This window comes from Dermacentor silvarum, chromosome 7 (assembly GCF_013339745.2).
Source record: "Dermacentor silvarum isolate Dsil-2018 chromosome 7, BIME_Dsil_1.4, whole genome shotgun sequence".
NCBI lineage: Eukaryota > Metazoa > Arthropoda > Arachnida > Ixodida > Ixodidae > Dermacentor > Dermacentor silvarum.
This window is the reverse complement of record NC_051160.1, coordinates 180,754,707-180,769,754: the sequence shown is the minus strand read 5'-3', so window position 1 is coordinate 180,769,754 and position 15,048 is coordinate 180,754,707. Positions and strand designations below refer to the sequence as shown.

Below are 15,048 nucleotides of genomic sequence, written 5' to 3'. Positions count from 1 at the left end.
ATGCTTCTTCGCAACCTGCCATCTCCACCGGAGTACGTTCCCGTCCCAATCGAAGCAGATCATCGCCTTACCAATATGCCTCCGCCCTGGGTACGAACGCAATTCCCGCCTGGCAACCTGGCTACATTATCAGCACGGCCACCCCGCCCCAGCTACTACTGATTCCACCACCGTTTCTCGGCCAGCTGGGGCACGCCACCGTACGGAACAAGGTCATGCAACTGCCATTTTTTCTGCAGGCCGCCCGTCTATGGGCCATCGCCCCTTTGCCCTCTGCTTCGAGCGTAGCGAGGAACCTGGATGGTTCTTCGCAACCTGCCATCTCAACCGGAGTACGTTCCCGTCCAAACCGAAGCGGATCATCGACTTACCAATATGCCTCCGTTCCTGGGTACGAACGCATTTCCCGCCTGGCAACCTGGCTGCATTATCAGCACGGCCGCCCCGCCCCAGCTACTACTTCTTCCGCCACCGTTTCTCGGCCAGCTGGGGCACGCCACCGTACGGAACAAGGTCATGCAACTGCCATTTTTTCTGCAGACCGCCCTTCTATGGGCCATCGCCCCTTTGGCCCTCTGCTTCGAGCGTAGCGAGGAAAGCTGGATGCTTCTTCGCAACCTGCCATCTCAACCGGAGTACGTTCCCGTCCAAACCGAAGCGGATCATCGCCTTACCAATATGCCTCCGCCCTGGGTACGAACGCAAGTCCCGCCCGGCAACCTGGCTACATTATCAGCACGGCCACCCCGCCCCAGCTACTACTGATTCCACCACCGTTTCTCGGCCAGCTGGGGCACGCCACCGTACGGAACAAGGTCATGAAACTGCAATTTTTCCTGCAGGCCGCCCTTCTATGGGCCATCGCCCCCTTGCCCCTCTGCTTCGAGCGTGCCGAGGATGCCTGGATGCTTCTGCGCAACCTGCCATCTCAACCGGAGTACGTTCCCGTCCAAACCGAAGCGGATCATCGACTTACCAATATGCCTCCGTTCCTGGGTACGAACGCATTTCCCGCCTGGCAACCTGGCTGCATTATCAGCACGGCCGCCCCGCCCCAGCTACTACTTCTTCCGCCACCGTTTCTCGGCCAGCTGGGGCACGCCACCGTACGGAACAAGGTCATGCAACTGCCATTTTTTCTGCAGACCGCCCTTCTATGGGCCATCGCCCCTTTGGCCCTCTGCTTCGAGCGTAGCGAGGAAAGCTGGATGCTTCTTCGCAACCTGCCATCTCCACCGGAGTACGTTCCCGTCCAAATCGAAGCAGATCATCGCCTTACCAATATGCCTCCGCCCTGGGTACGAACGCATTTCCCGCCTGGCAACCTGGCTGCATTATCAGCACGGCCGCCCTGCCCCAGCTACTACGGATTCCGCCACCATTTCTTGGCCAGCTGGGGCACGCCACCGTACGGAACAAGGTCATGCAACTGCCATTTTTTCTGCAGACCGCCCTTCTATGGGCCATCGCGCCTTGAGCCCCTCTGCTTCGAGCGTAGCGAGGAAACCTGGATGCTTCTTCGCAACCTGCCATCTCAACCGATGTACGTTCCCGTCCAAATCAAAGCGGATCATCGCCTTACCAATATGCCTCCGTTCCTGGGTACGAACGCAATTCCCGCCTGGCAACCTGGCTACATTATCAGCACGGCCACCCCGCCCCAGCTACTACTGATTCCACCACCGTTTCTCGGCCAGCTGGGGCACGCCACCGTACGGAACAAGGTCATGCAACTGCCATTTTTTCTGCAGGCCGCCCTTCTATGGACCATCGCCCCTTTGCCCCTCTGCTTCGAGCGTAGCGAGGAAACCTGGATGCTTCTTCGCAACCTGCCATCTCAACCGGAGTACGTTCCCATCGAAACCGAAGCGAATCATCGCCTTACCAATATGCCTCCGTCCCTGGGTACGGAAGCATTTCCCGCCTGGCAACCTGGCTGCATTATCAGCACGGCCGCCCCGCCCCAGGTACTACTTATTCCGCCACCGCTTCTCGGCCAGCTGGGGCACGCCACCGTATGGAACAAGGTCATGCAACTGCCATTTTTTCTGCAGGCCGCCCTTCTATGGGCCATCGCCCCTTTGCCCCTCTGCTTCGAGCGTAGCGAGGAAACCTGGATGCTTCTTCGCAACCTGCCATCTCAACCGGAGTACGTTCCCATCGAAACCGAAGCGAATCATCGCCTTACCAATATGCCTCCGTCCCTGGGTACGGAAGCATTTCCCGCCTGGCAACCTGGCTGCATTATCAGCACGGCCGCCCCGCCCCAGCTACTACTTATTCCGCCATCCTTTCTCGGCCAGCTGGGGCACGCCACCGTACGGAACAAGGTCATGCAACTGCCATTTTTTCTGCAGGCCGCCCTTCTATGGACCATCGCCCCCTTGCCTCTCTGCTTCGAGCGTAGCGAGGAAACCTGGATGCTTCTTCGCAACCTGCCATCTCAACCGGAGTACGTTCCCATCGAAACCGACGCGAATCATCGCCTTACCAATATGCCTCCGTCCCTGGGTACGGAAGCATTTCCCGCCTGGCAACTTGGCTGCATTATCAGCACGGCCGCCCCGCCCCAGCTACTACTTATTCCGCCAGCCTTTCTCGGCCAGCTGGGGCACGCCACCGTACGGAACAAGGTCATGCAACTGCCATTTTTTCTGCAGGCCGCCCTTCTATGGGCCATCGCCCCTTTGCCCCCCTGCTTCGAGCGTAGCGAGGAAACCTGGATGCTTCTTCGCAACCTGCCATCTCAACCGGAGTACGTTCCCATCGAAACCGAAGCAGATCATCGCCTTACCAATATGCCTCCGCCCTGGGTACGAAAGCATTTCCCGCCTGGCAACCTGGCTGCATTATCAGCACGGCGGCCCCGCCCCAGGTACTACTGATTCCGCCACCATTTCTTGGCCAGCTGGGGCACGCCACCGTACGGAACAAGGTCATGCAACTGCCATTTTTTCTGCAGACCGCCCTTCTATGGGCCATCGCGCCTTTGCCCCTCTGCTTCGAGCGTAGCGAGGAAACCTGGATGCTTCTTCGCAACCTGCCATCTCAACCGGAGTACGTTCCCGTCCAAATCAAAGCGGATCATCGCCTTACCAATATGCCTCCGTTCCTGGGTACGAACTCAATTCCCGCCTGGCAACCTGGCTACATTATCAGCACGGCCACCCCACCCCAGCTACTACTGATTCCACCACCGTTTCTCGGCCAGCTGGGGCACGCCACCGTACGGAACAAGGTCATGCAACTGCAATTTTTCTTGCAGGCCGCCCTTCTATGGGCCATCGCCCCCTTGTCCCTCTGCTTCGAGCGTGCCGAGGATGCCTGGATGCTTCTGCGCAACCTGCCATCTCAACCGGAGTACGTTCCCGTCCAAACCGAAGCAGATCATCGCCTTACCAATATGCCTCAGTTCCTGGGTACGAACGCATTTCCCGCCTGACAACCTGGCTGCATTATCAGCACGGCCGCCCCGCCCCAGCTAATACTTCTTCCGCCACTGTTTCTCGGCCAGCTGGGGCACGCCACCGTACGGAACAAGGTCATGCAACTGCCATTTTTTCTGCAGGCTGCCCTTCTATGGACCATCGCCCCTTTGCCCCTCTGCTTCGAGCGTAGCGAGGAAACCTGGATGTTTCTTCGCAACCTGCCATCTCAACCGGAGTACGTTCCCGTCCAAACCGAAGCGGATCATCGACTTACCAATATGCCTCCGTTCCTGGGTATGAACGCATTTCCCGCCTGGCAACCTGGCTGCACTATCAGCACGGCCGCCCCGCCCCAGCTATTATTTATTCCGCCACCCTTTCTCGGCCAGCTGGGGCACGCCACCGTACGGAACAAGGTCATGCAACTGCCATTTTTTCTGCAGGCCGCCCGTCTATGGGCCATCGCCCCTTTGCCCCTCTGCTTCGAGCGTAGCGAGGAAACCTGGATGGTTCTTCGCAACCTGCCATCTCAACCGGAGTACGTTCCCGTCCAAACCGAAGCGGATCATCGACTTACCAATATGCCTCCGTTCCTGGGTACGAACGCATTTCCCGCCTGGCAACCTGGCTGCATTATCAACACGGCCGCCCCGCCCCAGCTACTACTGATTCCACCACCGTTTCTCGGCCAGCTGGGGCACGCCACCGTACGGAACAAGGTCATGCAACTGCAATTTTTCCTGCAGGCCGCCCTTCTATGGGCCATCGCCCCCTCGCCCCTCTGCTTCGAGCGTGCCGAGGATGCCTGGATGCTTCTGCGCAACCTGCCATCTCAACCGGAGTACGTTCCCGTCCAAACCGAAGCGGATCATCGACTTACCAATATGCCTCCGTTCCTGGGTACGAACGCATTTCCCGCCTGGCAACCTGGCTGCATTATCAGCACGGCCGCCCCGCCCCAGCTACTACTTCTTCCGCCACCGTTTCTCGGCCAGCTGGGGCACGCCACCGTACGGAACAAGGTCATGCAACTGCCATTTTTTCTGCAGACCGCCCTTCTATGGGCCATCGCCCCTTTGGCCCTCTGCTTCGAGCGTAGCGAGGAAAGCTAGATGCTTCTTCGCAACCTGCCATCTCCACCGGAGTACGTTCCCGTCCAAATCGAAGCAGATCATCGCCTTACCAATATGCCTCCGTTCCTGGGTACGAACGCAATTCCCGCCTGGCAACCTGGCTACATTATCAGCACGGCCACCCCGCCCCAGCTACTACTGATTCCACCACCGTTTCTCGGCCAGCTGGGGCACGCCACCGTACGGAACAAGGTCATGCAACTGCCATTTTTTCTGCAGGCCGCTCTTCTATGGACCATCGCCCCTTTGCCCCTCTGCTTCGAGCGTAGCGAGGAAACCTGGATGCTTCTTCGCAACCTGCCATCTCAACCGGAGTACGTTCCCATCGAAACCGAAGCGAATCATCGCCTTACCAATATGCCTCCGTCCCTGGGTACGGAAGCATTTCCCGCCTGGCAACCTGGCTGCATTATCAGCACGGCCGCCCCGCCCCAGGTACTACTTATTCCGCCACCGCTTCTCGGCCAGCTGGGGCACGCCACCGTATGGAACAAGGTCATGCAACTGCCATTTTTTCTGCAGGCCGCCCTTCTATGGGCCATCGCCCCTTTGCCCCTCTGCTTCGAGCGTAGCGAGGAAACCTGGATGCTTCTTCGCAACCTGCCATCTCAACCGGAGTACGTTCCCATCGAAACCGAAGCGAATCATCGCCTTACCAATATGCCTCCGTCCCTGGGTACGGAAGCATTTCCCGCCTGGCAACCTGGCTGCATTATCAGCACGGCCGCCCCGCCCCAGCTACTACTTATTCCGCCACCCTTTCTCGGCCAGCTGGGGCACGCCACCGTACGGAACAAGGTCATGCAACTGCCATTTTTTCTGCAGGCCGCCCTTCTATGGACCATCGCCCCTTTGCCCCTCTGCTTCGACCGTAGCGAGGAAACCTGGATGCTTCTTCGCAACCTGCCATCTCAACCGGAGTACGTTCCCATCGAAACCGACGCGAATCATCGCCTTACCAATATGCCTCCGTCCCTGGGTACGGAAGCATTTCCCGCCTGGCAACCTGGCTGCATTATCAGCACGGCCGCCCCGCCCCAGCTACTACTTATTCCGCCACCCTTTCTCGGCCAGCTGGGGCACGCCACCGTACGGAACAAGGTCATGCAACTGCCATTTTTTCTGCAGGCCGCCCTTCTATGGGCCATCGCCCCTTTGCCCCCCTGCTTCGAGCGTAGCGAGGAAACCTGGATGCTTCTTCGCAACCTGCCATCTCAACCGGAGTACGTTCCCATCGAAACCGAAGCGAATCATCGCCTTACCAATAAGCCTCCGTCCCTGGGTACGGAAGCATTTCCCGCCTGGCAACCTGGCTGCATTATCAGCACGGCGGCCCCGCCCCAGGTACTACTTATTCCGCCACCGCTTCTCGGCCAGCTGGGGCACGCCACCGTACGGAACAAGGTCATGCAACTGCCATTTTTTCTGCAGGTTAGTTACCTTCCAAACGCAAGTTGCTTCCGTTCTAATGACCATTTACTAATTGCGGGGCCATGCCCTCCTGAGCTGATAGATAGTTGTCGGAATCAATTGTGCAAGTTGTTTTATTCCTGCTACCTTACTTTTCACATTGCATCTCTTCTGCTTGTACTGGCAGGTGACGTAGAATTGAACCCCGGCCCTGACACCGGCTCTGCTTCATCGCTAGAATCTATTTCGAACGCACTATCTCGTTTAGAATCTTCGCAAAGCATCATGCTAAATGAACTCGCGCTAATCCGTACTTCCCAAACTAACATTGAAGCTTCTATCAGTGCACTTTCTGCTCGAGTTGACATCTTAGAAAAAAGAGTTGATGAAGTCCAGTCACTGCGCTCACAGCCTTCTTATGGCACAAGCGATTGCGTCGCTAATCTAGGTTGCCAATTAAAAGTTCTGGTGGAAAAATGTGACGACGCGTAAAATCGACAGAGACGTTGTAACCTGCTGTTCTTGGGAATTCCCGATGCAAACAACGAAAGCTGGGCGCAATCACAATTGCATGTAACCTCATTCTTGTCGGAGAAGCTTAACATTCCCATTGCTGCGGCTGATTTAGAGCGCGCACACAGACTAGGCCGCTTCCAGAAAAACAAAAATCGTCCGATCATCGTCAAATTCGCGCGCTTTAAAGATAAAACCGCCATCTCCTCCTTTGCGGTTCGAGAGGATTTCTCTGCGCGCGTGCGCACAGCCCGGAAGAAGTTATATTCGTTTGTATACAAACGGACTCCCAATTTAAAATCCGTTTTGACAGGCTCATCATAGATAACAAACAGTTTGTCTATGACGCTGAGTCTGATTCAGTCAAAGAACTAAAAAAGTAGCCATCAACTCGAATCGCAAATCTTTCACTTTCCCACCTTACCCTAGCCTTCCATGCGCCACCGAGAAGCCCCACGTTTCACACGATGAAAGTTATGTTACCTAATACTCGAAGCTTTATGCCGAAAAAATAAACACTGGAAACTATTATCTCAGATGATGACATTGACATTGTTGTTATCACAGAGTCATGGCTAAACTCTTATATCGTGGACCACGAGCTTCTGAACAACACATCGCATACTGTTTATAGGCGCGACAGGACCGGTCGTCGCGGGGGTGGGGTCTTGGTATTTGTTAAACAGTGGCTGGTCTCTTCTCGCTTATCTATTGAGAGTAACCATGAGATCCTTTGCCTCAAGATAGTACTGCCGACAAGCATGACCATATTGATTTCTTGTTACCGTGCTCCTGATTGCGACATATCATTTACGAGCGAACTTAATTCCTTCGTATTCGATCTAACCACCCGCTTTCCGCGTGCTAACCTCGTGCTATGTAGCGATTTTAACTTTCCGGATATTGACTGGGAAAACTGCACGGCAACGTCCCGAGCATCCAAAGATTTCTTAGAAATAGTTCTTATGTACAGGCTTAGTCAAGTAGTTACCAGACGTACTCGCATCACTAACATTCTTGATTTAGTTCTTTCTACCAACTAATTCATTCTTTACAGTATGTTAAAGGTGTTAGCGACCATAACATCCTGTTTTTTAACATAGCTATTGAGCACCCTGCCCGCCAGCCGTCTACTAAATATATCCAAGATTACACCAAAGCAAACTTTCCCGAAATTAACAATAAACTTGAATCCTTCTTTGTATACTTCCATCAATTAGCCTCTTCCAGAACAGTTGAGCAAAGCTGGTTACTTTATAAACACAAACTTCTGTCTCTTATTGATGTTCCTCTTGTGCGTATTCGCGGTGATGCCAGCAGGCCCTGGTACTCGAACAGCCTTAGAAAACTATCTAGAAAAAAAGCGCATTTTCCGCGTACTCAAACGACGTAACAATCTGCAAAAATGGGAAAAATACTTTACGGTACTGCGGGAATACACAAGTTTGCTGAGGCAATCTAAACACAAATATTTCCTCCAGGATCTGCTGGGCATTCTGCGCGATAACCCTCGCAAATTCTGGAACTCATTATCACATAAACGTACTTGACGTCATGGTATCGCGTTGATCAACTCAGATGGGTCACCTGTCCCAGGGGATCAGAGTCCCTATGTCATGAACTCTTATTTTTGCTCGGTACTCACTAATGAACCTCTTAGCAATATTCCTACCTTGCCAGCTACTCATTATTCAGAAGTGCCGGCTGTTATTATAACTACTCAAGGTATCTCGAATTTGATCGATAACCTTAAACTTTCCAGTGCGCCAGGCCCAGATGGCATAACGGCTAAAGCCTTAAAGGGCACCAAATCGCAATCTAGCCGCTTCCTACAATTGATTTTTACTCAATCCATCGCCCATTCCACTACTCCGAGTGACTGGAAGATCAGCCATGTCGTACCTATACACAAAACCGGTAGCCGTTCCAACCCATGTAACTATCGCCCTATATCCTTAACCTGCATACCTTGTAAACTTCTAGAGCATATATTGTATTCCAACATTTCATCTCATGTAGACAAGCATTCATTTTTCTTTCCCAATCGGCATGGATTTAGACGAGGTCGCTCATGTGAAACACAACTGTTCAAATTCACCACAGACCTTCACCTTGACTCCCGTTTTCAAACTGACGTTATCTATCTTGACTTTGCAAAAGAGTTCGATCGTGTCGCCCACCGTCGTCTAACAGCGAAACTTGCTTGCCTTAATCTTGACCCCCTTGTATTGTCCTGGATTGAATGCTTTCTTACAAACCGCTCACAGTTCACTGTCATCGATAACTTTAGGTCGTCAAGTAGTCCAGTTTTGTCAGTTGTTCCACAGGGCTCTGTGCTTGGTCCACTTCTGCTTCTAATTTTTATAAATGACCTCCCTAACAGCATTCAAATCAAATCAAATCAAATCAATTTATTCTCCAGTTTACATTCTGGACGGTCATTTTGGGTTAAAAGCTACATACGTAGCTTGACGTGACCCAAAAGACCAGGCAAGGCAATATCACAGCAAACAGTGTGCGCACATGTACATAATTCACATAATTCCAACTGTCGCAGGAATTCCTCATGGACGAAAATGCATTTAAAACAACACTACATTAGCAATACAAGCTATACAAAACAATCATACAACAGCTATACAACATAGCATGAGACTGAATTCACAAGGTTAACATTTGCTAAAAAACAAAAAAAACAACAAAAAAACGAAACAAGTTGTACATTACATACTCAGAACCATACACACAGGCAGAATAATAATTACATCAGATACATTACAAGCGTACAAAGTAAGAGCGGAGTTCTTTCTTACTGAAATTATCGATATTTTTGTACTTGTTCAATGTGAATGGCAGGTTATGTGTTAACGACTGATGCTTATAGAGTGTTCTGAAGTATGGAATGGACCATATCTGAGGATTTCTTGTGTTCACATTAATGGGGCGTCGCTCTAAAGAGGCTAATTGTTCTATGTAGCTCCAAGCTAATTCTGATGAATATCGTGCACTATGTAATAAACGATAAGTGTATAGGTTATCAATTCGAATAACATTATACTTAGGGAACGCTTCTCTGGTGCTTGAATAATAATCTATATTTCCAACATAGCGAATTATCTTCTTCTGCAACAAAAGAACTTTATGTATGTTAGTTTTGGTGGTTGTACACCATATTAAAGCGCAATAATATAAGTGTGAGTTAAATAATGCATTGTAAATCTGCACTTTGGCTTTTATAGGAAGTATACTACGGCATCGTGACACAACCCCTGTCACGGAAGAAAGCTTTTTACAGAGATAATTGACGTGCATGTCCCAAGAGAGGTTTCAAGAGCCTCGAATTTTATGATTGTCAACTATTTCTATTTTTTGACCTTCAAAAGTGATAATATTGTTTAACTGCAGTAATTTGTTCTTGGAGCGAAAAATAATTATCTTAGTTTTAGTTGCATTAATTTTAATTTGGTTTAACTGAGACCAGGTAGATAGGTTTTCTAGCAGTGCATTACATTCTACTGTTAAGTTGTGCACGTCATTTCCAGATAGCATGACAGTGCTGTCATCAGCATATATAATGAATTGAGCTTTAGTATAAATATTTACAATGTCATTGATGTAGACGTTAAATAAAAGCGGTCCTAGTACGCTTCCTTGTGGCACGCCAAATCTGTTCATTAGGAAAGACGACATGTGACCGTTCGCGCACACAGCCTGGAATCGGTCACTTAGATAAGATTTAAATAGAGATAAACAGACTCCACGTATTCCGTAACGCTCTAGTTTTTCTAATAAGATACTATGGCTGAGGCAATCGAATGCCTTACTAAAGTCTATAAATAAAGCAAGCGTATAGATATTCATTTCTATGTTTTTTATTATGTTTTCCTTTATTGACAGTAGGGCTGTTTCTGTTGACCTGTGTTTCCTAAATCCATGTTGTGCATTAGTTATAACACCAAATTTATCAAAGAAATTGACCATACGAGAGTGAATGATTTTCTCGAGGCCCTTCGAAAATACAGGCAACACCGAAATTGGCCTATAGTTGTTTGGATCATGAGGACTACCGCCTTTCAAAATTGCCGAAACTTTAGCGTACTTCATTGCTTTGGCAAAGACGCCTGATTGAAGCGTTAGATTGAATATGTGAGCAAGAACAGGGGAAATGGAAGTTATGCAATACTTAATGGGGCCTAATTGTAGGTTATTGATGTCTAAGGCCTTACTGTTATTTAAGGATTTAAATGTGGTACACACTTCATTTTCGTCGGTAGGCTGAAAGTAAATGCTATCGGTTATAATACTAGCATTTTTTGTTCTAGAAGTTGCTGCGAGGAGTGAATGGGCAGAAGGAATGGCAGCGTTAATGAAGTGTTGATTAAAGTAATTGGCAAGGGCCTCACCCCTCAATTCAGTACCGTCATGAAGTATACTGGGTGGAACGCTTGTTTTCGTGCGATGGCCAAGAACGTCATTGATTATTTTCCATGTCTTATTAGGGTGCTGCCTTGTGGCAGTTAAGAAAAGCTGCTCATAATAAGCCCGTTTAGCACGCCTAAGTTCTGAATTTAATTGGTTTCGAAACATTTTAAATTCTTTTAAATGCAATGTAGAACGCGACTGTAAAAATGAATGATACATGGAATTTTTACGTCTGATCATTTTCAAGTGTTCTTTCGTTATCCACGGCTTTCTTGCCTTTTTCGGCGGTCTTATTTGTTTCATAGGAAAATGCTTTTCATATAATTTTAAAAATGTTTTAATAAATTCATTGTAAGCCTCATCGACGTCTGTTTTTTCTAAGACAGAAGACCAGTCTTGCTCCATTATTTCACTCTTAAAGGCTACCAGCCCGCTCTCCGAAATACACTGAACAGTGAAAATTTCTACATCATCATTTCTAATGCCTTTTTCGTATTTGTACAGTGCATAAACAGGACAGTGATCGCTCAGGTCCGAAACAGTAGTACCAGCGGTGTAAATATTAGTGTCGACGTTTGTTACCAGAAGGTCGAGACATGACAACGTGGAACATGTAATGCGAGTTGGTGTGGTGATTAAATTTTTGAAACCAGACGAGGACAACAATGTATCAAATTCCCTAGAGGCGTTGCTGTCTTCCAAAATATTGATATTGAAATCGCCACCGCATGTCAGGTGAAAGTTATTCTTGCAGATAAAATCCAAGAAACATTCGTAAAATTCAATGAAACGCCTGCAGCTTCCACCTGGTGGGCGATAGACGACAGCAAATACTTCACTATTATTTAGTATTGTTAGAAATTCATAGTCTTCTGTTGACACGCAGTACTCATGTACCAAAACACATTTCTTCTGTTTAGTCACAAAAAGCGCAACACCTCCTCCACGTTTTCCTGGCCTATTGAGAAAGAAACTATCGTATCCATCTAGCTCCAACTTACTGCTACCAGTTGTATACCAGGTTTCAGATATCATAATTACATCCAATTTAAATGAGAATTGGTCTAAATAAAGCGATATATCATCCTCTTTATTCACTGCAGAGCGGGCGTTAATATGTAAAACCGATTGGCAAGACGAATAACTGGATTTAATAGCGGAAGGTGACACTAACTTTAGGTATACGCAACCGTTATCCATTGCGAGATTATGCTGAAAGGCTCAGCTCACGCCGTCACGTGCGCCTGCGCGGTTGCGGATGCCGGCCTCGAAAATACCTTATCAATGTCATGCTCATTCAGAATGTGCACGGCGGGCGTATCGTCAGCTTGCTTCGCATAAATTTTCCCGTTAAACGACCAGACCGATTTCCACTTATATTCATATTTCTTCTTGACGGCAAGAGCTAGAAGTTTCTTTAAGGCTGGGCAAAGATGCTCGTTCACATAGATAGCGTTTCCTGTGGTCAGTCCGACGTCTTTGTTTCTGAGACGAGCTCTCTTTGCCTTCTTTAGAATGTTGTCTCGCTTTGCACGTGACTTAAACTGGACAATGATGTTACTTTTGCCGGCATCTCGAGTCGGCACTCGATGACAGGCCTCGATATCGACTTCAGTTATCGGCTCATTTATGGCACCACCAATCTTGGACACAATACTAAAAACAGATTCATCGTCTTGTTTTAGTACTCCTTGTATTTCTAGGTTTGCCTTCCTGGAGTACTGTTCTGCGAGAACAAGCCGTGTGTCGAGATCCCGGCTTCTGCTTTCCAGACACTTGCATTCGGCACGAAGCGCTGCGTTCTCACTTTCAAGATTCTTGTTCCTTGTAACCACATCGTCCAGTTTCTTTTTCTGCTCCTCGATTGAACTGCAGGCAAACTCAAGACTTTGTGCCATATTTCTCTGCTCGTTTTTTAAGTCTCGGATTTCATTTCGCAAATCCCTTTCAAGGGAATCGCGGAAAGTTTTCATTTCTTGTTTCATCTCTTCTTTCAGCTTGAGTAGCTCTGCCTTCATTTCATCCTTGAGCTTAGTTATATCTTTTGTCATTTTGCAGTACAAACAGGCAAATACAAGTCAATTCGAAATTCACTATTTGGCAGTAGCGACGAAACTTCGAGATGCAACAGGGAAAAAATGGGCAATATAATGCAAACACTAACCTGTGATAAGAATGCCGAAACGTTAAGCCCGTGCACACAGCTGTCGCCGCTACTGCGAAGTGAAAGCTGTGACAGCCACGGTGCTCCTTTTGTAGCGTGCAGAACGTGACGTTGAGCCTCGTCACAGGGCGCAGGCGCAGCCGACAATGACGCCTCCTGGTCGCAGACGCTGGATGTCTTCCGAAAAGCAGTGGACCGCTTGGGCGCTTGGTGCGGTTGCTTGAAATGCCCTGTGATAAGAATGCCGAAACGTTAAGCCCGTGCACACAGCTGTCGCCGCTACTGCCAAGTGAAAGCTGTGACAGCCACGGTGCTCCTTTTGTAGCGTGCAGAACGTGACGTTGAGCCTCGTCACAGGGCGCAGGCGCAGCCGACAATGACGCCTCCTGGTCGCAGACGCTGGATGTCTTCCGAAAAGCAGTGGACCGCTTGGGCGCTTGGTGCGGTTGCTTGAAATGCCCTGTGATAAGAATGCCGAAACGTTAAGCCCGTGCACACAGCTGTCGCCGTCAATCCGGTCGTCAATCCGGTTATTCGCTGATGACTTTGTCCTGTATCGGCGCATATCCTCTCAGAATGACCAAGTAATACTCCACGAACATTTAAACAAAATAGTAATTTGGTGCTCGCTTTGGTTTATGTCCCTCAACATTTCTAATGCCAGTACATCTGTGTAACTCGCAAGCGGCAAATCATTAACACCAGTATTCTATTAATTCTACAGCCCTCACTCAAGTTGACTGTTACCGTTACCTCGGCGTTACAATCACTAATCAACTTATGTGGTCTGCACACATAACGAATCTTATAAAGGACTGCTCCAAATCACTTGGCCTCCTTAAAAGATCGATTTTTCTATCTCCTGTTCCCGTACGCAAGCTCGCCTATGAAACGTTTATTCGGACAAAACTTGAGTATGCCTCCGCAATTTGGAATCCCCACCAGTCTTACCTTATTAACTCGCTTGAAGCAGTGCAGAATCTCGCGGCACGGTTTATTGCTTCAAACTATGACTGGCATGTGAGTGTAAGTGTACATGTGCGTAACTCGCAAGCGGCAAATCATTAACCACCAGTATTCTATTAATTCTACAGCCCTCACTCAAGTTGACTGTTACCGTTACCTCGGCGTTTTACTACTATTTTGTTTAAATCTTCCTGGAGTATTAGTTGGTCATTCTGAGAGGATATGCGCCGATCCAGGACAAAGTCATCAGCGAATAACCGGATTGACGAAAGAATGCTGTTAGGGAGGTGATTTATAAAAATTAGAAGCAGAAGTGGACCAAGCACAGAGCCCTGTGGAACAACTGACAAAACTGGACTACTTGACGACCTAAAGTTATCCCTCACCATCTCTAGCCTAATACTTCGTAGGAAGATTTCACAACTTTGCCTTTTACACAAACTGTATTATAACTTCCCACACCTTAAGAACACATTTTTACTTCCACCCAACCGCACTTCTCACCGTCTGTTCAACCACCTGAGCCTACAACGCTTGCACGGGACCTCTAATGCATTCAACAAATCTTTCTTACCTACCGCTATTGAACTATGGAACGCGCTACCCGATGATATAGTACATGAACGTGATTCCGATAAATTTAGGCACCTATTGTCATGTTTCTTAAACCCTTAACTTACCACCACTGCGCTGTTACCTTAACATCTCCTTTTTGTACTGTTCTGTTGTACTGCCGGTTGTGCTGCCTCTTTTACTGCCGATCGTGTTGCCATTTGCTTGTTTGCGGTTGTTTGGGTAACTAGTCATTTATATTGTCACGAGCGGCGATCCTGTGGTCGGTGCTTGGACGATGACGACGACGACGGGTGGTTTTTCTGGTGTGCACGCGCTCCCCTGAACGATTGCTGCAGCGTTGTGCGCCTTACCCTGTAAATATATCCATTCTATTAACACGAAAGTGTTTTATTCCGGGGTCCACCAAGACTTCAGTGACGTATTTCCGTCACGGAAA

At 48.8% G+C, this 15,048-nt stretch overlaps 1 long non-coding RNA gene across 2 annotated transcripts; it reads right to left on the bottom strand.

Moving 5' to 3' along the window:
• Window positions 1-2,049: 2,049 nt before the first annotated feature.
• Window positions 2,050-5,782, bottom strand: LOC125947083 (uncharacterized). 2 transcript variants are annotated; one of them, XR_007468123.1, is made up of 3 exons: window positions 5,568-5,782; window positions 3,647-4,052; window positions 2,050-2,132 (listed from the first exon to the last, which is right to left on the bottom strand). It is a non-coding gene; the product is annotated as an uncharacterized LOC125947083 (long non-coding RNA). The 2 variants fall into 2 exon arrangements; XR_007468124.1 differs by lacking the exon at window positions 5,568-5,782 and adding an exon at window positions 5,265-5,417.
• Between the last annotated feature and the right edge of the window lie 9,266 nt (window positions 5,783-15,048).